This window comes from Heptranchias perlo, chromosome 20 (assembly GCF_035084215.1).
Source record: "Heptranchias perlo isolate sHepPer1 chromosome 20, sHepPer1.hap1, whole genome shotgun sequence".
NCBI classification, from domain to species: Eukaryota; Metazoa; Chordata; class Chondrichthyes; order Hexanchiformes; family Hexanchidae; genus Heptranchias; species Heptranchias perlo.
Genome location: NC_090344.1, coordinates 15,207,296 through 15,234,181, shown reverse-complemented (window position 1 = coordinate 15,234,181; position 26,886 = coordinate 15,207,296). Strand labels below are relative to the sequence as shown.

The window sequence follows — 26,886 nt, the reverse complement described above, 5'->3', positions numbered from 1 at the left end:
GTGGAGACATTAGCTCCGAATTTATCAGCTGGGTTGCACCTTTACTTTTCCGACCGTCTCAGTCTTTATTTCCTTTACCTTTCCCTGCTGGTGTTGCACGTTCGATCAGCCTTTCCCGTTCCAGGAAGCCTGAGAAGTCCATCAGGGGACAACATCGAGACAAGAGACAAGGAGAGATAGTGAGATTCATCTAAATAAAGTCGCTTATAAATGGGTGGTTCTGCAAAGTAGCAGAATTTTAGTTGCAGATTGGGCAAGATTCTTTCTTGTGTATTTGAATTTTGCAAGAGTACACTGGGCACTCAATTAAAAGCGCCGGCCACGCTCGAGTATCTCTCATGCACTGAGAGAGATAAATTAAGTGAGTTAGATCCAGTTCATTCATTTGAGCATTGAACGAATCTTTAAACAATAATTCAGCGAGCAGAAATCAAACCTGCGAAGGAAAACTCCATTTGATCTTGAATTTAACGCTTCAACCACTCGGCGATCGCAGCGGCACATGGCAGTACTTGCATGGCTGTAGATGCCACTTTAAACTGACAGTTGCTTCAAACGATGCCCGATAGACCGGCGTTGTCTTGTAGCTTTCCCAGGAGCTTCATTTGATTCGGTGGGTCAAGTTTGGGAAATTGAATGATTTTCAGCGGCAGCTTGTGGTAGTATATTACCTCATTTTCATTACCGGTAATGAACCACTGCAGCCACTGCAGAATTCGGTGCCACCCACAGCCGATCGGCCATCCTTTCAGACCTCTTCTATCCATCCAATCACGTTTTCTATTCCGATGTAGAGAAATGTCGAGTTGCACACTAACTATTTCCTCCGTTCTCTTTCGCAAACATATCACTGAACAAAACTTCACAAGTCGCTCAGGAAAAATAATTCAGTTGAAAATCATTAGCTTCCGAAGGACCTGCGAGGACAGACTGACCAAACCTGCGTTCAGTCGTGAAGCTTGTGGGTGTGTTGTGATCCGAAGGGACAGAGAAAGGCCTGCGACACAGAGCGATGGCAGGAACTCAGAAATGTGGCCATAAATGGGCAGACAGTCAGTCACAGTCATTGATTCTGACACACGGCCCGGTAGTTGTTCAGTCAGTCGGGGAGCGAGGCCTGCAGCCAGCAAACAAAAAGACTGGCCTGAGAATAAGGCAGAGACCCAATCAGACGGATAGACAGACAGACATCTGACTCAACGTCAAAACGCAGCGTGATCGAATCACGTTGCGGTGATATCATTTTCACAGTAGCTCAGGGTCCTGCCCACAGGTTTTATAGCGGGGCAGTGTTTTATGGATGGGCTGTTCATTGTTGGGAAAATAATATTGATCGGAATTGAATTTGTTACATTAAAGTGCTCTTTGTTTGTTAATTTTGATCTACATCCTCGACAGTATATACAGAAACAAGTAACAATGTTTAAGGGATGTGATTTATTCAATATTCGTTGTAAAACCCTGTCAGATGGTGTAAAAATAAACACAAACTACCCAACACGCGGGTAAGCCCATAAAGCTAAGATGTATACATGGCCGGTTAGCTCAGTTGGTTATAGCGTGGTGCTAATAACGCCAAGGTCGCGGGTTCGATCCCCGTACGGGCCATAAGGTTCCTTTTGCAATATTTTGGTAACTTTTAAAAGTTTGGCAGACTTGAGAAACAAGCGAATCCACACAAAATGTCATGTGGTCAATTTTTTGGAGTAACATCCAATAATATGTTTTCTTATCTATCTTTTTGAGGTCCAAAGTGGACGGCCTCAAACTTGCTTACGTTGAAATCCATTTGCCGCAGTTTTGCCCATTCACTTAATCTAGTGATATCTCTCTGTAATCTCATTCTTCCATCCAAACTGCTTATAATTCTGTCCATCTTTGTGTCATCGGCAAATTTGGATATGTGGTTCTCGATCCCGTCATCTAATATCAATGAGACCGCCTAAATTGGGGTAAATTCACATTCAGCTTCAATCTCCACATCATCTTGAGACATTTTATTTACTCCGTGTGTGTTGCGCCTTGGAAACTTCTGCACTTTGTCCTCTGGAGCTCAAATATAATTCAATTCGAACAACTGCAAAGATGTCAGAATCCAATTGGTGACTTTTCACTAAAAAGCAGTGAGATAACAGGGCTCGTCCGGGATTTGAACCCGGGACCTCTCGCATATTCCATTAGAAAAACGCCCAAAGCGAGAATCATACCCCTAGACCAACGAGCCGCTTGCTAGAAAGCCCTGCAGCCGGTCTAAAATTTCACCATAGTCTTCAGCCGATCGGCTATCCTTTCCAACCGCTTCTGTCCACCCAATCTCGTTTTCTATTCCTATTTGCAGCAATATCAAGTTGTACACTACCTATTTCCAGTCACCAATATTAGCCTCTCTTTACTAAATTCGTTTACAATGTACGACTTGTTTCTTCAAATAATACTTTTCAGAATTAGTTAATCTGAAGCTACATTGGCATCTGTCTCGGCATCGTCAGAGTATACAAGCTATCATAAGTATATTTTACTCACATTGCTGTTTCCTTTCACTGTGAGGGCGAAGAGACAAAAATGTGGAGACATTAGCTCCGAATTTATCAGCTGGGTTGCACCTTTACTTTTCCGACCGTCTCAGTCTTTATTTCCTTTACCTTTCCCTGCTGGTGTTGCACGTTCGATCAGCCTTTCCCGTTCCAGGAAGCCTGAGAAGTCCATCAGGGGACAACATCGAGACAAGAGACAAGGAGAGATAGTGAGATTCATCTAAATAAAGTCGCTTATAAATGGGTGGTTCTGCAAAGTAGCAGAATTTTAGTTGCAGATTGGGCAAGATTCTTTCTTGTGTATTTGAATTTTGCAAGAGTACACTGGGCACTCAATTAAAAGCGCCGGCCACGCTCGAGTATCTCTCATGCACTGAGAGAGATAAATTAAGTGAGTTAGATCCAGTTCATTCATTTGAGCATTGAACGAATCTTTAAACAATAATTCAGCGAGCAGAAATCAAACCTGCGAAGGAAAACTCCATTTGATCTTGAATTTAACGCTTCAACCACTCGGCGATCGCAGCGGCACATGGCAGTACTTGCATGGCTGTAGATGCCACTTTAAACTGACAGTTGCTTCAAACGATGCCCGATAGACCGGCGTTGTCTTGTAGCTTTCCCAGGAGCTTCATTTGATTCGGTGGGTCAAGTTTGGGAAATTGAATGATTTTCAGCGGCAGCTTGTGGTAGTATATTACCTCATTTTCATTACCGGTAATGAACCACTGCAGCCACTGCAGAATTCGGTGCCACCCACAGCCGATCGGCCATCCTTTCAGACCTCTTCTATCCATCCAATCACGTTTTCTATTCCGATGTAGAGAAATGTCGAGTTGCACACTAACTATTTCCTCCGTTCTCTTTCGCAAACATATCACTGAACAAAACTTCACAAGTCGCTCAGGAAAAATAATTCAGTTGAAAATCATTAGCTTCCGAAGGACCTGCGAGGACAGACTGACCAAACCTGCGTTCAGTCGTGAAGCTTGTGGGTGTGTTGTGATCCGAAGGGACAGAGAAAGGCCTGCGACACAGAGCGATGGCAGGAACTCAGAAATGTGGCCATAAATGGGCAGACAGTCAGTCACAGTCATTGATTCTGACACACGGCCCGGTAGTTGTTCAGTCAGTCGGGGAGCGAGGCCTGCAGCCAGCAAACAAAAAGACTGGCCTGAGAATAAGGCAGAGACCCAATCAGACGGATAGACAGACAGACATCTGACTCAACGTCAAAACGCAGCGTGATCGAATCACGTTGCGGTGATATCATTTTCACAGTAGCTCAGGGTCCTGCCCACAGGTTTTATAGCGGGGCAGTGTTTTATGGATGGGCTGTTCATTGTTGGGAAAATAATATTGATCGGAATTGAATTTGTTACATTAAAGTGCTCTTTGTTTGTTAATTTTGATCTACATCCTCGACAGTATATACAGAAACAAGTAACAATGTTTAAGGGATGTGATTTATTCAATATTCGTTGTAAAACCCTGTCAGATGGTGTAAAAATAAACACAAACTACCCAACACGCGGGTAAGCCCATAAAGCTAAGATGTATACATGGCCGGTTAGCTCAGTTGGTTATAGCGTGGTGCTAATAACGCCAAGGTCGCGGGTTCGATCCCCGTACGGGCCATAAGGTTCCTTTTGCAATATTTTGGTAACTTTTAAAAGTTTGGCAGACTTGAGAAACAAGCGAATCCACACAAAATGTCATGTGGTCAATTTTTTGGAGTAACATCCATTAATATGTTTTCTCATCTATCTTTTTGAGGTCCAAAGTGGACGGCCTCAAACTTGCTTACGTTGAAATCCATTTGCCGCAGTTTTGCCCATTCACTTAATCTAGTGATATCTCTCTGTAATCTCATTCTTCCATCCAAACTGCTTATAATTCTGTCCATCTTTGTGTCATCGGCAAATTTGGATATGTGGTTCTCGATCCCGTCATCTAATATCAATGAGACCGCCTAAATTGGGGTAAATTCACATTCAGCTTCAATCTCCACATCATCTTGAGACATTTTATTTACTCCGTGTGTGTTGCGCCTTGGAAACTTCTGCACTTTGTCCTCTGGAGCTCAAATATAATTCAATTCGAACAACTGCAAAGATGTCAGAATCCAATTGGTGACTTTTCACTAAAAAGCAGTGAGATAACAGGGCTCGTCCGGGATTTGAACCCGGGACCTCTCGCATATTCCATTAGAAAAACGCCCAAAGCGAGAATCATACCCCTAGACCAACGAGCCGCTTGCTAGAAAGCCCTGCAGCCGGTCTAAAATTTCACCATAGTCTTCAGCCGATCGGCTATCCTTTCCAACCGCTTCTGTCCACCCAATCTCGTTTTCTATTCCTATTTGCAGCAATATCAAGTTGTACACTACCTATTTCCAGTCACCAATATTAGCCTCTCTTTACTAAATTCGTTTACAATGTACGACTTGTTTCTTCAAATAATACTTTTCAGAATTAGTTAATCTGAAGCTACATTGGCATCTGTCTCGGCATCGTCAGAGTATACAAGCTACCATAAGTATATTTTACTCACATTGCTGTTTCCTTTCACTGTGAGGGCGAAGAGACAAAAATGTGGAGACATTAGCTCCGAATTTATCAGCTGGGTTGCACCTTTACTTTTCCGACCGTCTCAGTCTTTATTTCCTTTACCTTTCCCTGCTGGTGTTGCACGTTCGATCAGCCTTTCCCGTTCCAGGAAGCCTGAGAAGTCCATCAGGGGACAACATCGAGACAAGAGACAAGGAGAGATAGTGAGATTCATCTAAATAAAGTCGCTTATAAATGGGTGGTTCTGCAAAGTAGCAGAATTTTAGTTGCAGATTGGGCAAGATTCTTTCTTGTGTATTTGAATTTTGCAAGAGTACACTGGGCACTCAATTAAAAGCGCCGGCCACGCTCGAGTATCTCTCATGCACTGAGAGAGATAAATTAAGTGAGTTAGATCCAGTTCATTCATTTGAGCATTGAACGAATCTTTAAACAATAATTCAGCGAGCAGAAATCAAACCTGCGAAGGAAAACTCCATTTGATCTTGAATTTAACGCTTCAACCACTCGGCGATCGCAGCGGCACATGGCAGTACTTGCATGGCTGTAGATGCCACTTTAAACTGACAGTTGCTTCAAACGATGCCCGATAGACCGGCGTTGTCTTGTAGCTTTCCCAGGAGCTTCATTTGATTCGGTGGGTCAAGTTTGGGAAATTGAATGATTTTCAGCGGCAGCTTGTGGTAGTATATTACCTCATTTTCATTACCGGTAATGAACCACTGCAGCCACTGCAGAATTCGGTGCCACCCACAGCCGATCGGCCATCCTTTCAGACCTCTTCTATCCATCCAATCACGTTTTCTATTCCGATGTAGAGAAATGTCGAGTTGCACACTAACTATTTCCTCCGTTCTCTTTCGCAAACATATCACTGAACAAAACTTCACAAGTCGCTCAGGAAAAATAATTCAGTTGAAAATCATTAGCTTCCGAAGGACCTGCGAGGACAGACTGACCAAACCTGCGTTCAGTCGTGAAGCTTGTGGGTGTGTTGTGATCCGAAGGGACAGAGAAAGGCCTGCGACACAGAGCGATGGCAGGAACTCAGAAATGTGGCCATAAATGGGCAGACAGTCAGTCACAGTCATTGATTCTGACACACGGCCCGGTAGTTGTTCAGTCAGTCGGGGAGCGAGGCCTGCAGCCAGCAAACAAAAAGACTGGCCTGAGAATAAGGCCGAGACCCAATCAGACGGATAAACAGACAGACGGATAGACAGACAGACATCTGACTCAACGTCAAAACGCAGCGTGATCGAATCACGTTGCGGTGATATCATTTTCACAGTAGCTCATGGTCCTGCCCACAGGTTTTATAGCGGGGCAGTGTTTTATGGATGGGCTGTTCATTGTTGGGAAAATAATATTGATCGGAATTGAATTTGTTACATTAAAGTGCTCTTTGTTTGTTAATTTTGATCTACATCCTCGACAGTATATACAGAAACAAGTAACAATGTTTAAGGGATGTGATTTATTCAATATTCGTTGTAAAACCCTGTCAGATGGTGTAAAAATAAACATAAACTACCCAACACGCGGGTAAGCCCATAAAGCTAAGATGGAAACATGGCCGGTTAGCTCAGTTGGTTAGAGCGTGGTGCTAATAACGCCAAGGTCGCGGGTTCGATTCCCGTACGGGCCATTAGGTTCCTTTTGCAATATTTTGGTAACTTTTAAAAGTTTGGCAGACTTGAGAAACAAGCGAATCCACACAAAAAGTCATGTGGTCAATTTTTTGGAGTAACATCCATTAATATGTTTTCTCATCTATCTTTTTGAGGTCCAAAGTGGACGGCCTCAAACTTGCTTACGTTGAAATCCATTTGCCGCAGTTTTGCCCATTCACTTAATCTAGTGATATCTCGCTGTAATCTCATTCTTCCATCCAAACTGCTTATAATTCTGTCCATCTTTGTGTCATCGGCAAATTTGGATATGTGGTTCTCGATCCCGTCATCTAATATCAATGAGACCGCCTAAATTGGGGTAAATTCACATTCAGCTTCAATCTCCACATCATCTTGAGACATTTTATTTACTCCGTGTGTGTTGCGCCTTGGAAACTTCTGCACTTTGTCCTCTGGAGCTCAAATATAATTCAATTCGAACAACTGCAAAGATGTCAGAATCCAATTGGTGACTTTTCACTAAAAAGCAGTGAGATAACAGGGCTCGTCCGGGATTTGAACCCGGGACCTCTCGCATATTCCATTAGAAAAACGCCCAAAGCGAGAATCATACCCCTAGACCAACGAGCCGCTTGCTAGAAAGCCCTGCAGCCGGTCTAAAATTTCACCATAGTCTTCAGCCGATCGGCTATCCTTTCCAACCGCTTCTGTCCACCCAATCTCGTTTTCTATTCCTATTTGCAGCAATATCAAGTTGTACACTACCTATTTCCAGTCACCAATATTAGCCTCTCTTTACTAAATTCGTTTACAATGTACGACTTGTTTCTTCAAATAATACTTTTCAGAATTAGTTAATCTGAAGCTACATTGGCATCTGTCTCGGCATCGTCAGAGTATACAAGCTATCATAAGTATATTTTACTCACATTGCTGTTTCCTTTCACTGTGAGGGCGAAGAGACAAAAATGTGGAGACATTAGCTCCGAATTTATCAGCTGGGTTGCACCTTTACTTTTCCGACCGTCTCAGTCTTTATTTCCTTTACCTTTCCCTGCTGGTGTTGCACGTTCGATCAGCCTTTCCCGTTCCAGGAAGCCTGAGAAGTCCATCAGGGGACAACATCGAGACAAGAGACAAGGAGAGATAGTGAGATTCATCTAAATAAAGTCGCTTATAAATGGGTGGTTCTGCAAAGTAGCAGAATTTTAGTTGCAGATTGGGCAAGATTCTTTCTTGTGTATTTGAATTTTGCAAGAGTACACTGGGCACTCAATTAAAAGCGCCGGCCACGCTCGAGTATCTCTCATGCACTGAGAGAGATAAATTAAGTGAGTTAGATCCAGTTCATTCATTTGAGCATTGAACGAATCTTTAAACAATAATTCAGCGAGCAGAAATCAAACCTGCGAAGGAAAACTCCATTTGATCTTGAATTTAACGCTTCAACCACTCGGCGATCGCAGCGGCACATGGCAGTACTTGCATGGCTGTAGATGCCACTTTAAACTGACAGTTGCTTCAAACGATGCCCGATAGACCGGCGTTGTCTTGTAGCTTTCCCAGGAGCTTCATTTGATTCGGTGGGTCAAGTTTGGGAAATTGAATGATTTTCAGCGGCAGCTTGTGGTAGTATATTACCTCATTTTCATTACCGGTAATGAACCACTGCAGCCACTGCAGAATTCGGTGCCACCCACAGCCGATCGGCCATCCTTTCAGACCTCTTCTATCCATCCAATCACGTTTTCTATTCCGATGTAGAGAAATGTCGAGTTGCACACTAACTATTTCCTCCGTTCTCTTTCGCAAACATATCACTGAACAAAACTTCACAAGTCGCTCAGGAAAAATAATTCAGTTGAAAATCATTAGCTTCCGAAGGACCTGCGAGGACAGACTGACCAAACCTGCGTTCAGTCGTGAAGCTTGTGGGTGTGTTGTGATCCGAAGGGACAGAGAAAGGCCTGCGACACAGAGCGATGGCAGGAACTCAGAAATGTGGCCATAAATGGGCAGACAGTCAGTCACAGTCATTGATTCTGACACACGGCCCGGTAGTTGTTCAGTCAGTCGGGGAGCGAGGCCTGCAGCCAGCAAACAAAAAGACTGGCCTGAGAATAAGGCAGAGACCCAATCAGACGGATAGACAGACAGACATCTGACTCAACGTCAAAACGCAGCGTGATCGAATCACGTTGCGGTGATATCATTTTCACAGTAGCTCAGGGTCCTGCCCACAGGTTTTATAGCGGGGCAGTGTTTTATGGATGGGCTGTTCATTGTTGGGAAAATAATATTGATCGGAATTGAATTTGTTACATTAAAGTGCTCTTTGTTTGTTAATTTTGATCTACATCCTCGACAGTATATACAGAAACAAGTAACAATGTTTAAGGGATGTGATTTATTCAATATTCGTTGTAAAACCCTGTCAGATGGTGTAAAAATAAACACAAACTACCCAACACGCGGGTAAGCCCATAAAGCTAAGATGTATACATGGCCGGTTAGCTCAGTTGGTTATAGCGTGGTGCTAATAACGCCAAGGTCGCGGGTTCGATCCCCGTACGGGCCATAAGGTTCCTTTTGCAATATTTTGGTAACTTTTAAAAGTTTGGCAGACTTGAGAAACAAGCGAATCCACACAAAATGTCATGTGGTCAATTTTTTGGAGTAACATCCATTAATATGTTTTCTCATCTATCTTTTTGAGGTCCAAAGTGGACGGCCTCAAACTTGCTTACGTTGAAATCCATTTGCCGCAGTTTTGCCCATTCACTTAATCTAGTGATATCTCTCTGTAATCTCATTCTTCCATCCAAACTGCTTATAATTCTGTCCATCTTTGTGTCATCGGCAAATTTGGATATGTGGTTCTCGATCCCGTCATCTAATATCAATGAGACCGCCTAAATTGGGGTAAATTCACATTCAGCTTCAATCTCCACATCATCTTGAGACATTTTATTTACTCCGTGTGTGTTGCGCCTTGGAAACTTCTGCACTTTGTCCTCTGGAGCTCAAATATAATTCAATTCGAACAACTGCAAAGATGTCAGAATCCAATTGGTGACTTTTCACTAAAAAGCAGTGAGATAACAGGGCTCGTCCGGGATTTGAACCCGGGACCTCTCGCATATTCCATTAGAAAAACGCCCAAAGCGAGAATCATACCCCTAGACCAACGAGCCGCTTGCTAGAAAGCCCTGCAGCCGGTCTAAAATTTCACCATAGTCTTCAGCCGATCGGCTATCCTTTCCAACCGCTTCTGTCCACCCAATCTCGTTTTCTATTCCTATTTGCAGCAATATCAAGTTGTACACTACCTATTTCCAGTCACCAATATTAGCCTCTCTTTACTAAATTCGTTTACAATGTACGACTTGTTTCTTCAAATAATACTTTTCAGAATTAGTTAATCTGAAGCTACATTGGCATCTGTCTCGGCATCGTCAGAGTATACAAGCTATCATAAGTATATTTTACTCACATTGCTGTTTCCTTTCACTGTGAGGGCGAAGAGACAAAAATGTGGAGACATTAGCTCCGAATTTATCAGCTGGGTTGCACCTTTACTTTTCCGACCGTCTCAGTCTTTATTTCCTTTACCTTTCCCTGCTGGTGTTGCACGTTCGATCAGCCTTTCCCGTTCCAGGAAGCCTGAGAAGTCCATCAGGGGACAACATAGAGACAAGGAGAGATAGTGAGATTCATCTAAATAAAGTCGCTTATAAATGGGTGGTTCTGCAAAGTAGCAGAATTTTAGTTGCAGATTGGGCAAGATTCTTTCTTGTGTATTTGAATTTTGCAAGAGTACACTGGGCACTCAATTAAAAGCGCCGGCCACGCTCGAGTATCTCTCATGCACTGAGAGAGATAAATTAAGTGAGTTAGATCCAGTTCATTCATTTGAGCATTGAACGGATCTTTAAACAATAATTCAGCGAGCAGAAATCAAACCTGCGAAGGAAAACTCCATTTGATCTTGAATTTAACGCTTCAACCACTCGGCGATCGCAGCGGCACATGGCAGTACTTGCATGGCTGTAGATGCCACTTTAAACTGCCAGTTGCTTCAAACGATGCCCGATAGACCGGCGTTGTCTTGTAGCTTTCCCAGGAGCTTCATTTGATTCGGTGGGTCAAGTTTGGGAATTGAATGATTTTCAGCGGCAGCTTGTGGTAGTATATTACCTCATTTTCATTACCGGTAATGAACCACTGCAGCCACTGCAGAATTCGGTGCCACCCACAGCCGATCGGCCATCCTTTCAGACCTCTTCTATCCATCCAATCACGTTTTCTATTCCGATGTAGAGAAATGTCGAGTTGCACACTAACTATTTCCTCCGTTCTCTTTCGCAAACATATCACTGAACAAAACTTCACAAGTCGCTCAGGAAAAATAATTCAGTTGAAAATCATTAGCTTCCGAAGGACCTGCGAGGACAGACTGACCAAACCTGCGTTCAGTCGTGAAGCTTGTGGGTGTGTTGTGATCCTAAGGGACAGAGACAGGCCTGCGACACAGAGCGATGGCAGGAACTCAGAAATGTGGCCATAAATGGGCAGACAGTCAGTCACAGTCATTGATTCTGACACACGGCCCGGTAGTTGTTCAGTCAGTCGGGGAGCGAGGCCTGCAGACAGCAAACAAAAAGCCTGGCCTGAGAATAAGGCAGAGACCCAATCAGACGGATAGACAGACAGACATCTGACTCAACGTCAAAACGCAGCGTGATCGAATCACGTTGCGGTGATATCATTTTCACAGTAGCTCAGGGTCCTGCCCACAGGTTTTATAGCGGGGCAGTGTTTTATGGATGGGCTGTTCATTGTTGGTAAAATAATATTGATCGGAATTTAATTTGTTACATTAAAGTGCTCTTTGTTTGTTAATTTTGATCTACATCCTAGACAGTATACACAGAAACAAGTAACAATGTTTAAGGGATGTGATTTATTCAATGTTCGTTGTAAAAACCTGTCAGATGGTGTAAAAATAAACACAAACTACCCAACACGCGGGTAAGCCCATAAAGCTAAGATGTATACATGGCTGGTTAGCTCAGTTCGTTAGAGCGTGGTGCTAATAACGCCAAGGTCGCGGGTTCGATCCCCGTACGGGCCATTAGGTTCCTTTTGCAATATTTTGGTAACTTTTAAAAGTTTGGCAGACTTGAGAAACAAGCGAATCCACACAAAATGTCATGTGGTCAATTTTTTGGAGTAACATCCATTAATATGTTTTCTCATCTATCTTTTTGAGGTCCAAAGTGGACGGCCTCAAACTTGCTTACGTTGAAATCCATTTGCCGCAGTTTTGCCCATTCACTTAATCTAGTGATATCTCTCTGTAATCTCATTCTTCCATCCAAACTGCTTATAATTCTGTCTAGCTTTGTGTCATCGGCAAACTTGGATATGTGGTTCTCGATCCCGTCATCTCATATCAATCAGACCGCCTAAATTGGGGTAAATTCACATTCAGCTTCAATCTCCAAATCATCTTGAGACATTTTATTTACTCCGTGTGTGTTGCGCCTTGGAAACTTCTGCACTTTGTCCTCTGGAGCTCAAATATAATTCAATTCGAACAACTGCAAAGATGTCAGAATCCAATTGGTGACTTTTCACTAAAAAGCAGTGAGATAACAGGGCTTGTCCGGGATCTGAACCCGGGACCTCTCGCATATTCCATTGGAAAAACGCCCAAAGCGAGAATCATACCCCTAGACCAACGAGCCGCTGGCTAGAAAGCCCTGCAGCTGGTCTAAAATTTCACCATAGTCTTCAGCCGATCGGCTATCCTTTCCAACCGCTTCTGTCCACCCAATCTCGTTTTCTATTCCTATTTGTGGAAGTGACAATTTCGAATCCTTCGCATTTGAAAATCACAGAACAATGCCAGGTGATTCCTGCCCGTTGCCAAGGCAATCACAGTGAGCAGACAGAAAGGTGTCATCTAAAAGGCCACTGAATGTACAACCCCCCCCAAAAAAAAAAGAGAGAGAGACAGAACGAAGACAGTCAATGACCCGTTATATTAAAAACAGATAACATTTGTTCGCTGGTGGGGTTACGTGTAGTGTGACATGAACCCAAGATCCCGGTTGAGGCCGTCCCCATGGGTGCGGAACTTGGCTATCAATTTCTGCTCGACGATTTTGCGTTGACGTGTGTCTCGAAGGCCGCCTTGGAGTACGCTTACCCGAAGGTTGGTGGCTGAATGTCCTTGACTGCTAAAGTGTTCCCTGGCTGGGAGGGAACCCTCCTGTCTGGCGATTGTTGTGCCGTGTCCGTTCATCCATTGTCGCAGCGTCTGCATGGTCTCGCCAATGTACCATGCTCTGGGGCATCCTTTCCTGCAACGTATGAGGTAGACAACGTTCGCCAAGTCACAGGTTGTATGAACCGTGCACCTGGTGGGTGGTGTCCTCTCGTGTGATGGTGGTATCTGTGTCGATGATCTGGCATGTCTTGCAGAGGTTACCGTGGCAGGGTTGTGTGGTGTCGCGGACGCTGTTCTCCTGAAAGCTGGGTAATTTGCTGCGAACGATGGTCTGTTTGAGGTTGGGCGGCTGTTCAAAGCTGAGTAGTGAAGGTATGGGGATGGCCATAGCGAGGTGTTCGTCGTCATTGATGACATGTTGAAGGCTGCGGAGAACATGGCGTAGTTTCTCCGCTCTGGGGAAGTACTGGACGACAAAGGGTACTCTGTTGGTTGCATCCCGTGTCAGTCTTCTGAGGAGGTCGATGCAATTTTTCGCTGTGGCCCATCGGAACTGTCGATCGATGAGTCGAGCGTCATATCCCGTTCTTACTAGGGCGTATTTCAGCGTCTGTCGGTGTCCATCGCGTTCCTCCTCGTCTGAGCAGACCCTGTGTATTCACAGGGCCTGTCCACAGGGGATGGCTTCTTTGACGTGGTTAGGGTGGAAGCTGGAAAAGTGGAGCATCGTGAGGTTGTCCGTGGGCTTGCGGTAGAGTGAGGTGCTGAGGTGCCCGTCTTTGATGGAGATTCGTGTGTCCAAGAAAGAAACTGATTCTGAGGAGTAGTCCATGGTGAGCTTGATGGTGGGATGGAACTTGTTGATGTTGTCGTGTAGTCTCTTTAGTGATTCCTTGCCGTGGGTCCATAGAAAGAAAATGTCGTCGATGTATCTGGTGTATAGTGTTGGTTGGAGGTCTTGTGCAGTGAAGAAGTCCTGCTCGAACTTGTGCATGAAAATGTTGGCGTATTGGGGTGCGAATTTGGTCCCCATGGCTGTTCCGTGTGTTTGGGTAAAGAACTGGTTATCGAAGGTGAAGACATTGTGATCCAGGATGAAGCGGATGAGTTGTAGGATGGCGTCCGGAGATTGGCTGTTGTTGGTGTTGAGTATTGATGCTGTCGCAGCGATGCCGTCATCGTGGGGGATACTGGTGTATAGTGCAGAGACGTCCATCGTGGTGAGAAGTGTTCCTGGTTCAACTGGTCCGTGGCTACTGAGTTTTTGTAGGAAGTCTGTAGTGTCGCGACAGAAGCTGGGGGTTCCCTGTACGATGGGTTTCAGGATGCCCTCGATGTATCCAGAGAGGTTCTCACACAGGGTTCCGTTGCCTGATACGATAGGACGTCCGGGTGTGTTGGCTTTGTGTATCTTTGGGAGGCAGTAGAAGTCTCCCACACGGGGAGTACGTGGGATGAGAGTGCGTAGGATGCTTTGAAGGTCTGGATCGAAGGTCTTGATCAGTTTGTTGAGCTGGTGGGTGTGTTCTTTGGTCGGATCTGCGGGAAACCGTCTGTAGTGTTCCTGGTTGTCCAGTTGTCGGTATGCTTCTTTGCAATAGTCCGTTCTGTTCTGTATGACAATGGCTCCTCCTTTGTCCGCTGGTTTGATGACGATGTTGCAGTTGGTCTTGAGAGCGTTGATGGCGTTGCGTTGTGCTCGGGTGACATTCTGGACTGTCTTCTGAGTGCGGCTGATGAATCTGGCATTGACGCATTTCCTGACAGCTTGAGCAGACATGTCCAGCTGAGGGCAGCGACCCTCCGGAGGAGTCCAGTTTGACTCTTTCCTCTTCGGTTGCTGTACCGCGGATCCCTCTGTCTGCTGTTCCGGATCGTCGATTGTCTCATTGGGTTCGCTGCTGAAATCTTGGGGTTTGTGGTAGAATTCCCGGAGCCTCATTCTCCTGATGAATTCCTCTGTGTCCGCCGCGAGACTAGTGGGTCCATTTTGGTATTGGGGCAGAAATTGAGCCCTCGGCTGAGAACTTCGATTTCGTCTGGTTGAAGGGTGTGGTCGGACAAATTGACGATAGACTTCCCTGTGGTTGCAACCGTGGCACCAGGGGAAACTTGGTCGATGCTGGTGGTGATGCCGAGTTTCTCAAGCTTCCTGCCCTTGGTTTTCATGGAGGCAGCGTAGTTTCGTTGCCTCGTCTGTTTGGCGGTATATCGTAGCTGGTCTGCTGTGTCCTGAGTCCAGGTTGAGAGTATGGAGTCCATCCCCGGCATCTCCACATTATAAATGACGCAGATGAATGAACAGAAAGCCGTATATCCAAGTTTGTCGACGACATCAAGTTAGGTGGCACAGTGAGTAGTTTAGATGGGAGCCTAAAGTTACAAAGGGAAATTGATGGATTACGTGAGTTGGTAAAACTGTGGCAGATGGAGCTTACATAGAATTACATAGAATGTACATCACAGAAACGGACAATTCGGCCCAACTAGACAATGTCGGTGTTTATGCTGAGACGAGCATTCTCAACACCTCTTCATCTAACCCTATGAGCAAACCCTAGTATTCCTTTCTCCCCCATGTGTTTATCTAGCTTCCCCGTAAATGTATCCAAGCTATTCGCCTTAACTACTCGTTGAGGTAGCGTGTTGCACATTCTAACGAATCTCTGGTTAAATATGGTTCTCTTATATTCATGGCCCCAAGTTTTGGAGTGCTCACCCCCAAAAGTGCAAACACCTTATCGACATCTGATCTATCAAATCCTTGCATAATCTGAAAGTCCTACATCAGGTCACCCTTCAGCCTACTCTTTAATTTGGAAAAGAGACCCAGTCTTTTCAAACTTTGGACCTAAGCAAAATAGATCAGAATATTTTCTAACTGGTGAGAAACTAGGAACTGTGGAGGAGGAAAGATGTTTACGGGTCCAAGTGCAGAAATCATGAAAAGTCAGTGGGCATTTACAAAAAATAATTAAAAAGGCTAATGGAACATTGGTCTTTATCTTAAGGGAGCTGGAATTCAAAGGGGTGGAAGTTATGTTACAGTTATATAAACTCTGCTGAGACCACATTTCGAGTACTGCATTCAGTTCTGGGCACCACACCTCAGGGAGGATATATTGGCCTTGGAGGGGGTGCAGCGCAGATTCACCAGAATGATACCGGGGCGAAAATGGTTAAATTATGAGGACAAGTTGCATCGACAAAATTTGTATTTCCTTGTGTATAGAAGATAAAGTGATGATGTAATCGAGTTGTTGAAGGTGGTTAAATGAGCCAATGGTGTGTGTGTGAGCTGTGAGACACCTTGAAATACCAATCCTCTCCACCACTGGGGACTGAGTCTTCCAACATACAGAGATTTTCACTTGTGCAAGTTTCATCCACATTTTATGCTCTTCATTTCTCCGACCTGCTTGTTCCGCCTTTCCCTTCATTTCAGGACTTACTGGAAAAACTCGATTCTGCGGTAAATTTTCGGGTCACATGTTGAGATTTCAAATAATTGAAATCGACCCTTTTCAACCTCAATATCGTCACCGACACGTTTGACGAATGCAAAGCGGCTTCCATCGCGGTTTGGCTGCACCACTCGTTCAAAGATACTGTCGGTAATTGGAGGGTCTTTCAAGTCATGAGACGAACATAACAGTTCGCACTGCCGTTTTCCGCAAGACGCTTCAGATTCATGTGAAATGATTACGGTCTGGTGGTTAAATCAGTTCCCTCGTTACTAGAAATGTTAAAAGTCCCGCCTTTGAACCCGGGACTTTTGGTATTTCTGATAACCTATGCGAAACTGGTTTGTCCTGTATTTTACATTACTTTCTAAATATTACAGATAAGCAGAGCACTTGAGTTGTCACAGCTGTGACTTTGACTTTTCTCCCTCTCGTCTGGATCTCCCCGACAACTGCCACTCACCACAACCTTCTGTCTCACTTCTCCATCAGGAAGTTCCGAGCCTCGGTTTTCAAATGAAATAACGACAGCCCTGAGAGAGTTTCCTAGTTTCAGCTCCCAATTTCCCCAAATCCTCAAAGTAGCATGAAAATAATTGTCCTTAAGTTATTAATAATAATAATAATATAATTAAAAGTTCTTATGGTCTGGGTTTTTTTTTCGATGCCACGGCTTTTAACGGTCACTGCGGATGTTTAACGAAACGCCTCTTGGTTGGAGGCTTCTGTGTGGGAAAGATCACGAAGCGATAATTGATAGACCGAGGATGAAGCTGTTTGATGGGAGCACTGGTGACACAGACCGTGCGCGGCTCCAGTGGTGCAATCGGTCAGCGCGCGTTATTTCCACAATAATTATACGCTCGAGAAATGCTGGAGTTGTGAGCTCCATCGCCATCTGAAGTAGTTGAAACTTCTCAACATTTTGACTGGAGTTCAAGGTGCAACCGGTTCCATAACGCATCGACTTCTTCATGTCCCCGTGTGGGCACTGAGGCTCCTCTGGCCTCCCGTCTTGCAACAGCAGGTGAGAGTTTATTTGTTTATGGGAGGGAGAGGGGGCAATTGGCGACAACTGAAATGGTAAAGCGGCCGGCCCGACATCTTTCAATCGAAAGAACCAAAAACACAATTCTTTTTTCCGTGAAGCAGGTATTCATCGGTTTGAAGTGTCATGGAGGGAAAATTCAGGAGGCAAATCTGCTGCCTGGTGTCACGGTGTGACGGGTGAAATTATTCCGCTTTCAATTGTTGATCGGCTGAAAGATCGAGAGGCGTTTTCCAGCTCCCGTGTGGAACAAGTTTAACTTTGGAGCCATTGGGTAAAGTATTTTTTTTAATTGCTGCTAACCTATGAAAAGACATTTTGTACAAACAAGAAGAATTGCAAAATCACGAGTTCACTGTCCATGATTCTTACATCGTGTTCAACAGAAACAAGGATTCTCCTCAACACGTTGCTGAAAATTGTATAAAAGGGAGACTCCCCCGAATTCGACATCGACAGGGATAATTCAGAGTCCGACCATGAATCTGTATGATGGAAATCAAGCCAACAGCGAGCCTGGATAGCTCAGTCGGTAGAGCATCAGACTTTTAAGAACAGGTCGTGATCTGAGGGTCCAGGGTTCAAGTCCCTGTTCAGGCGGAAACTTTTAAAACAGCTGGCAAGTTCTGCTTTTCCAGCGGACCAAAATCAGCGAAAGGAGCAAGAGTTGGCCATTCAGTCCCTCGAGCCTGCTTCGCAAATTTGATAAGGTCATCGCTGATTTTCGACCTCAACTCCACTTTCCCGACCTATCCCCATGTCCCTTCAGTTCCTTCGTGTCCAACATTCTCTCTCTCTCAGTTTTGAATGTATTCAATGGCTCAGCATCCACAGCCCTCTGGGGTTGAGAATTCCAATGGTTCACAGCCTTCTCAGTGAAGAAATTATTCCTCATCTCTGTACTAAATGACCGGCCCCTTATCTTGAGATTATAAACATTAGTTCTAGACTCTCCAGCTCGGGGAAACAGCATCCCAGCATCTACCCTGTCAAGCCCTCTAAGAATTTTATATGTTTGAATGAGATCACCTGAATATTGAAAACTGCAGAGAATATAGGCCCATTCTGCTCAATCTCTCCTCACAAGACAACCCTCTCATCCCAGGAATCAATCGAGTGAACCTTTGTTGCATCCACTCTAAGGCAAGTGTATCGTTCCGCAGGTAAGGGATCAAAACTGTACACAGTACTCCAGATGTGGTCTCACCAAACCCTATATAATTACAGCAAGGCTTCCTTATCTTTGTACTCCAACCACCTCGCAATAAAGACCAACATACCATTTGCTTTTCTAATTGCTTGCTGCATCTGCATGTTAAATTTCTGTGATCCGTGTACAAGGACACACAAATCCCTCTGAATACCAACATTTCGCAGTCTCTCACCTTTAAAAAGATATTCTGCTTTTCTATTCTTCCTACCAAAGTGAATAACCTCACATTTCCCCACGTTATAATTCATCTGCCAACTTCTCGCCCACTCACTTAACCTGTCTGTATCACTTTGCATCCTCTTTGCGTCCTCCTCACAGCTTACTTTCCCACCTAGTTTTGTATCGTTAGCAAACTTGGATACATTACACTCGGTCCCCTCATCTAAGTCATTAATATCGATTGTAAATATCTGAGGCCCAAGCACTGATATTCATGGCACCCCACTAGTTACAACCTGCCAACCCGAAAATGACCTGTTCATTCTGACTTTCTATTTTATGTACATCAACAAATCCTCAATCCATGTTAATATATTACCCCCTATCCCATGAGCCCTAATCTTGTCCAACAAACTTTTGTGTGGCACCTTATCGATTGCCTTTTGAAAATCCAAATATTCTATATCGACTGGTTCTCCCATATCTACCCTGCTATCTGCACCCTCAAAACCTCTAATAGAGTTGTCAAACAGGATTTCCCTTTCACAAAACCGTGTTGCATGTGCCTAATCATGTTATGATTATCTAAGTGTCCTGTTATTAAGTCCCTAGTAATAGATTCTAACATTTCCCTCCTACTATTGTCAGGCTAAATGGCTTGTAGCTCCCTGATTCCTCTCTCCCTCCTTTCTTGAATAGCGGGGTTATTTTGGTACCTTCCAATCCATGGGGACCTTTCCAGAATCATGGGAACTCTGGAAGATAAAACCAATGCATCCACTATCTCTGCAGCCACCTCTTTTAAAACCCTGGATGTAGGCCACCAGGGCCAATGAATTTGTCAGCTTTTCGTCCCATTAATTCCTCCAGTACTTTTTCATTACTAATCTTAATTGCTTTAGGTTCCTCACTCTCATTAGAACCTTGGTTCCCCAATAGTTCTGGTGTGATTTTTCTGTCTTCTACTATGACGACAGATACAAAATACTTGTTTAACGTCTCTGCCATTTCCTTATTCTCCAATATAAATTCTCCTGTCTCTGCCCCCAAGGGACCCATGTTGACTTACGCGTAATCTCTTCCTTTGTACATACTTGTAGAAGCTCTTACAATCCATTTTAATATTTCTTCCTGGTTTACCCTCAATCTATTTTCTCCCATTTTAGCAATTTCTTGGCCATCCTTTGCTGATTTCCAAAACCCACCGAATCCTCAGGCTGACTACTCTTTTTGGCAACAATATAAGCCTCTTTTAACCTAATTCTATCATTAATTTCTCCAGTTAGCCAAGGTTGGGCCACTTTTCCGGTGGTGTTTTTAATCCTCAAGCGAATGTAATTTTGTTGAGAAATTATGAATTATGTCTTTAAATGTTCGCCATTGCGTATCTACCATCATATTTTTAATCTAATTTCCCAAACTACCTGAGCCAACTCACCCCTCATAACAACGTTATTGGTTTTGTTTATATTTAAGACCCTAGTTTCGGACTTAACGACATCACTCTCAAATTCAATATGAAATTCTATCATATTATGATCATTCTTCCCCATGGGATCATTTACTATTAGATTACTAATTAAACTTGTCTCATTGCACAATACGAGATCTAAAATAGCCTGTTCCCTTGTTGGTTCCTCGACATATTGATCGAGAAAACAGGCGCGAATGCATTCCATGAACATCAGACAGCTTATCTTGAGTTGCTAACATGATGTCAACACGATGGGACGTATTATGACTGGAAGACAAGGCCAGATCTGCCATGTGAATTAGATGTTTGCTGCAAACACGGAGAATTAATGAAACCAAGACTTCCCTGCAGAGCAAGGAGTTGGAAAGAAAGATGCTGGGTATTGAGAGGGGAAGGATTTTGTATGTTGCAGGATGAATGGACAAAAGGATCTCAACTCCCTGCTTCTTTTCTACACTGATAAATCGAGACAAAAATCTCACCTGTGTGCTTCTTTCAGATAATGAATGTCTTGATGCTCAAGAGATCACTGATCCAAGCCAATTATCTCCACTCGCACTCTCCTTCCAATCTTGCACACGTTGCTTAGCTTTGAAGTTGTTTATTTTTTCACACTGGGATTCAATTTGAAGAAAACGATGCTGTGATCAGCTGGTGTTGTTCAGGAAATAGAGTGCAAGAAGATACATAAAATGTTAATTGTAACAGTGACTGTTCGAACACTGTGAGATACAGTTAAAGGTCGCCAACATTTAAAGTGTCAGGCAGCAGATCTTTTCCAAATCATGACAGAAATGGCAAGAAAACTTCATGCAGACTTTGATGAGCGGCACGACTTTCGAACAGGAGGCATTTTACAGAAGGCAAGAAAGTGCATTGTGTATCGTTCTTATGTGTTGTCAAATTGAAGAATGATGGGCTGCTGGCTGTTCAGGCAGGAGCGGTGAAATTACTCATGTTGATCAGGAGCGAGCTTTGTGCTCAGTCGGGGGAATTTGGTTGGTGCTATTTTGAACAACACCAGGAAAGTCAAGTTCCCTGATCGGGAATCAAACATGGTGCCGCGGCGGCGACAGCGCCGAATCCTCAGCACAAGACCACCAGCGAATCTGCTGCAATTTTCATTCAAGCAAGCAGACCAACGCTGTCTTTCCGACTTGCCCCTTTGAAACTCACGTCACTTTCGCCCCAGACAAGTTGCTCGCACAAAATGGAATTTACTGTTAGAACATGAAAGAGTTGTTCAGACAACGACAGCACCAAGTGCGGGTAGGCAGGTACATGAAATAGACAGTGAGGGGAAATATTACCACAAGCTGCTGGTGGAACTGTTTCCATTTCCGAAACGCACGCACCGAATCAGTGCAGCTCCTGGGAAAGGGGCAAGGCAACGCAGGGCTGTCATGTCTCACTTGAAGCAATTGACACACAAAAGATTCTGCCATCACGAGCCATCTCCTTCTGTTTCTGTCATTACTTTATCTCCAGCTTCCTCTGCTCCTCCAGATGCCGGTGAAATAGATGTTCAAAGCAAATACTGCGACTCAACGAGTAAAAAACCTTAACTGGAAAGCAGGAAAGGGGGAGAATGATGCTGGGTATTGAGAGACGATGGATTTTTCAGACACCAGGATAAATAGACACAACGGCCTCATCTCCCAGCTTCTTCGGATACTGAATATCTTAATGCTCAAGAGATGTTCTCACTGCCCCAGGCCCATTATCTCCAGTCGCATCTCCCACCAATCTTGCATATGTTGCTTCGCTCTGAAATTGTGCATTTTTTCACACTGGGATTCCATTTGAAGAAAACATTGCTGTGATCAGCTTGTGTTGTTAAGAAGATGGAGCACAAGAAGATACATAAAAGTCCAATGATAACGGTAACTGCTCAGACACTGTGAGTTACAGTTAAAGGTCGGCAACATTAAAAGAGTCAGGTAACAGATCTTTTCCAAATCTTGACACAAATGGCAAGAAAACTTAACGCAGACTTTGATAAATGTTACGACTTTCAAATAGCAGACATTTTATGCAAGGCAAGAAAGATTTACAAGGATGTTGCCTGGACTGTAGAATTTTAGCTAAGAGGAAAGATTGGATAGGCTGGGGATGTTTTCTTTGGAACAGAAGAGGCTGAATGCAGATTTAATTGAGGTGTACAAAATTATGAGGGTCCTAGTGTGGATTGGAAGGACCCATATCCATTCACAGATAGGATAGTAACCAGGGGCAGAGATTTAAAGTGATTGATGGGAGGATTATTGGGGAGTTGAGGAGAAATTCTTTCGCCCAAATGTTGTGGGGTCTGCAACTCACTGCCTGAAAGGATGGTAGAGGCGGACACTCTCATCGCATTTAAAGAGTACGTGGGTATGTACTTGACGTGCTGTAAACTGTAAGGCGACAGACCAAGAGCTGGAAAGTGGGATTAAGCTGGATATCTCTTTTTCGGCTGGCACAGACGCGATGGGCCGAACGGTCTCTTTCTGTGCCGTAAATTCCTTTGATTCCATTATTCTAATTAACAGTAAGCAAGGTAGTTCAGGGGTCATGAGAATGCTACTGAATAAAAGTAACTGCTAGGAACCAAGCAATGTGTCCTTGTAAACCACAGACAAGGGAAGTTCCAGCTCCAGTGACAGGGTTGGGTCACTACAGTGTATAAAAGTGATGGGATACTGATGTAAGGGGCAGTCGGGAGTGGAGACACCGGAGATCAAGCTCAGGGTGCCTGATGTTCCATCCAGAGGGTTCATCTCGTCTGCACGGGGGACTTGCATGTTTACTCCGGTATGGTAGAGGAAAGAGAATTTGCTCATATATTTCTTAATAAGGTATTAAAGTTGCTGACTCTCAGACTTGTTAATTAATAAGACAATGCATTAGTTAGAACCTTCCACCCCTAAGTCTCTCTGCTCCTCGACTTTAAAACTTTGACCATTTAGTTTACATTTCATCTCATTTTTCTTCCTCTCAAAATGTATGACGTCACATTTCTCTGCATTAAACTTCACCTGCCTGTTTCCGAACCTGTGGACGTCACAATGAAGTCACTGACTCCTCTTCACAGTTCCCCACGCTGCTAAATTTGGCGTCTTAGAGAGATTTTCACCTTGTGTCCCACATACCCAAGCTCAGATCATTCTCTGTATTGAGAAGAGCAATGGTCACAACACTGACCCTGGGGGATACCACTGTTTACATCTGTCCTGTCTGAAGAACATCCATTAACAACTACTCTCTGTTTTCTGCCCTTTACACAACTTCCTACCCACACTGCCGCATTCATTTTAATACCGTGAGTATTAATTTTATCAACAAGCCTCCCGTCCGGCATCTTATCAAATACCTTTGCACAATCCATCTGCACAACCACCGCTGCATTCCCTTTATCAGAAGACTCGAGTTATCTCAAATTATCCATGTTGGCTATTCTTAATTAATGTGTTTATCCAACAAATGTTGAAATGTTTGCTCCACCTCATCTGGTTTCATCTGTTACAAGCCACAACAGAAAGGTCGAGTTTGCTCCTGGAGCTGAAGATAAATTATTTTTTTACGATGATGCTTCAGACAATGGGGACATCTGGGCTTAGACCCGCCCATTCAGTGCCGCAACTCACGCCCCTCACACACTCCGATTGGTTGGAGGACCAACTGTTCTCTCATCCCTCCATTCAATTTACCATAAGACCATAAGATCATAAGAGATAGTAGCAGCAGTAGGCCATTCGGCCCCTCGAGCCTGCTCCGCCATTTAATGAGATCATGGCTGATCTGATGTTTACTTCAACTCCACTTACCCGCCCTTTCCCCATATCCTTTGACTCCCTTGCGAATCAAAAATTTGTCGAACTCAGCCTTGAATGTATTCAATGACTCAGCCTCCACAGCTTTTAGGGGTAAAGAATTGCAAAGATTCACAACCCTCTGGGAGAAGAAATTCCTCCTCATTTCCGTCTAAAACGGGCGACCACTTATTCTGAGACTATGCCTCCTAGTTTTAGATTCCCCCATGAGGGGTAACAACCTCTCAGTATCTACCCTGTCGAGTCCCCTCAGAATCTTGTATGTTTCAATAAGATCTCCTCTCATTCTTCTCAACTCCAATGATTATAGACCCAACCTGATCAATCTTTCCTCATAAGACAGCCCTTCCATACCCGGAATCAACCGAGTGAACCTTCTCTGAACTGCCTCCAATGCAAGTATGCCCTTCCTTAAATAAGGTCACCAGAACTGTACGCAGTACTCCAGATGTGGTCTCACCAGCACCCTGTACAGTTGTAGCATGACTTCCCTGCTTTAACACTCCAACCCCCTCGAAATAAAGGCCAATATTCCGTTTGCCTTCCGGATTACCTGCTGCACTTGTATGTTGACATTTTATGTTTCATGTACGAGGACACCCAGATTCCTCTGTACCGCAGCATTTTGTAGTATTTCTCCATTCAAATAATATTTTGCTTTTTTATTTTTCCTCCCAAAGTGCATGACTTCATATTTTCCCACATTATATTCCATCTACCAGTCACTTTGTGTCCTTATCGCAACTTGCTTTTCCACATATCTTTGTATCATCAACAAATTTGGCCACAAGACACTCTGTTCCTTCATCCAAGCCATTATTATATACTGTAAAAAGTTGAGGCCCCAGCACTGATCGCTGTGGCACCCCACTCGTTACAGGAAATTGCAATAAATTCCTGCTGCTCCTTTTGGTCCGGATATCTCGTTAATCACCATGGCGGGATTAATGGAGAAACTGACGGTTCTGAGGTGCAGTTGGAAAATAAACATTAATTGAACCCGTCAGTTGCAACAATTAATAAAACGAAATTAATACAAGTTACCGAATAAAATATTTTCTGGAGTTCACCAATGTGTGTGTGTGGGGTCGGGGGGGGCTTCTATGCCGTGTGTTTGTGCCGGTTTAAATGGCACGAAGGGCTGGGCTTTCAGTTTATTTCATTATCCTTGATCCAAACGCGCTCTCCCTGCTTCAAATGTCTTTGCTTTTCGTACAGACATTACGATAAGCAATGGCGGCTGTAGCACCCAGCATGCAGCGCGGTAGAGGTTGTGCCCTATCTGAATCAGAGGAGCACAGTGCGCAGGCGCATTAGTGACTCATGATAAGGCATCGTGTCCTGAGCATGCGCGGTCAGTCGAGGCTGCGGGAGGAGCGCGTTCGGTGCAGGTCAGAGGATCGGAGCAAGAGGATCAATAAACCCCGGGGCCCGGGTCCGGGCTCAGGCCCAGGCTCAGGCTTCACAAACCCCGAGTGCGGCCCCAGACCCGAATATAAAACAGTGAACATTATCCCCCCCTCACTACCCGCCGGTTTCCGGTTTCTCCCGTTTCGCTCCGGACCAACTCTCAACAAAAGGCCGCGGCCCCGCGCCTGCGCGGTGTATACTGGGAATTCTCAGGGAGCGTCTGTAAATGAAGTAGAAATGCTGATCCGTCAGGGAGCGTCTGTAAATGAAGGAGAAATAATGGTGGGTCAGGGAGCGTCTATAAATGAAGGAGAAATAGTGATCGGTCAGGGAGCGTCTGTAAATGATGTAGAAATGCTGAACCGTCAGGGAGTGTCTATAAATGAAGGAGAAATAATGGTGGGTCAGGGAGCGTCTATAAATGAAGGAGAAATAGTGATCGGTCAGGGAGCGTCTGAAAATGAAGGAGAAATAACGATCTCTACACCTTTTGTCATCCAGGGATCTCCAGCTTTGGAGGCCGTTCCTTTCCTCCTCGTGGGAATCTGTCTGCTCTGTACTCAAACCAACTCCTCCTTGAAGGCCTCCCATTGTTCAATTACTGTTTTGTTGCCAATTTGTGATTCCAATCCACCTGGACAAGATCCCTTTTTAACTCACTGAAATTCGCCCTCCTCCAGTTAGGAATTTTCCCATTTGTTTGTCCCTTGTCCTTTTCCGTAACTGTTCTAAACCTAATGAGATTATGATCACTGCTGCCCCACTGAAACATGCTCCACCTGCCCCACTTCATTCTCCACACCGAGCCCACTGCTGTACTCACATTCACTCTCTCACATTCACTCTCTCACAGTCTCTCACGCTCACTCTCACATTCACTCTTTCACTCTCTCACATTCACTCTCTCACATTCACTCTCTCACATTCACTCTTTCACACTCTCTCACATTCACTCTCTCACATTCACTCTCTCATATTCACGCTCTCACATTCACTCTCACATTCCTCTCTCACCCTTTCACTCATGGTTTAGCACCACTGAAAGATGATGCGATGGGTTTGGATTTCAGCTCAGGGAGGAGGGAGAGTGTGTGGGATGGGGATTTATAGCTTTGAGGAACAAGAGAGTAAAGAATGTTCCATAGAAACGAGAATTGTCTGTTCTAAATTTTTATCCTGTACTTACAGTGATAACTTTTATAAACTCCTTTTACAGGGTATTTGAAGGGGTGGATTTGCAGACAGGAAACTCAAACCAAAGACCACGTCAAGATCTGACAGAGTCACTCGATTCATCAGGACCTGAATATCATCGGTCTTTGAATGTGGAAGG

The 26,886-nt window shown here is 44.3% G+C and overlaps 10 non-coding genes across 10 annotated transcripts; 6 read left to right on the top strand and 4 right to left on the bottom strand.

Moving 5' to 3' along the window:
* The first annotated feature begins 1,534 nt into the window (after window positions 1-1,534).
* On the top strand, window positions 1,535-1,608 carry trnai-aau (transfer RNA isoleucine (anticodon AAU)). Its single transcript has one exon. It is a non-coding gene; the product is annotated as a tRNA-Ile (tRNA).
* A 526-nt stretch (window positions 1,609-2,134) lies between these two features.
* trnap-ugg (transfer RNA proline (anticodon UGG)) lies at window positions 2,135-2,224 on the bottom strand. The gene is given in 2 exon segments: window positions 2,135-2,170; window positions 2,189-2,224. It is a non-coding gene; the product is annotated as a tRNA-Pro (tRNA).
* Window positions 2,225-4,098: 1,874 nt separating this feature from the next.
* On the top strand, window positions 4,099-4,172 carry trnai-aau (transfer RNA isoleucine (anticodon AAU)). The gene has a single exon. It is a non-coding gene; the product is annotated as a tRNA-Ile (tRNA).
* Window positions 4,173-4,698: 526 nt separating this feature from the next.
* Window positions 4,699-4,788, bottom strand: trnap-ugg (transfer RNA proline (anticodon UGG)). Its single transcript is given in 2 exon segments — window positions 4,699-4,734; window positions 4,753-4,788. It is a non-coding gene; the product is annotated as a tRNA-Pro (tRNA).
* A 1,890-nt stretch (window positions 4,789-6,678) lies between these two features.
* Window positions 6,679-6,752, top strand: trnai-aau (transfer RNA isoleucine (anticodon AAU)). The gene has a single exon. It is a non-coding gene; the product is annotated as a tRNA-Ile (tRNA).
* A 526-nt stretch (window positions 6,753-7,278) lies between these two features.
* trnap-ugg (transfer RNA proline (anticodon UGG)) lies at window positions 7,279-7,368 on the bottom strand. Its single transcript is given in 2 exon segments — window positions 7,279-7,314; window positions 7,333-7,368. It is a non-coding gene; the product is annotated as a tRNA-Pro (tRNA).
* A 1,874-nt stretch (window positions 7,369-9,242) lies between these two features.
* trnai-aau (transfer RNA isoleucine (anticodon AAU)) lies at window positions 9,243-9,316 on the top strand. The gene has a single exon. It is a non-coding gene; the product is annotated as a tRNA-Ile (tRNA).
* Window positions 9,317-9,842: 526 nt separating this feature from the next.
* Window positions 9,843-9,932, bottom strand: trnap-ugg (transfer RNA proline (anticodon UGG)). Its single transcript is given in 2 exon segments — window positions 9,843-9,878; window positions 9,897-9,932. It is a non-coding gene; the product is annotated as a tRNA-Pro (tRNA).
* A 1,866-nt stretch (window positions 9,933-11,798) lies between these two features.
* trnai-aau (transfer RNA isoleucine (anticodon AAU)) lies at window positions 11,799-11,872 on the top strand. Its single transcript has one exon. It is a non-coding gene; the product is annotated as a tRNA-Ile (tRNA).
* Window positions 11,873-17,999: 6,127 nt separating this feature from the next.
* Window positions 18,000-18,085, top strand: trnak-uuu (transfer RNA lysine (anticodon UUU)). Its single transcript is given in 2 exon segments — window positions 18,000-18,036; window positions 18,050-18,085. It is a non-coding gene; the product is annotated as a tRNA-Lys (tRNA).
* Window positions 18,086-26,886: the final 8,801 nt, after the last annotated feature.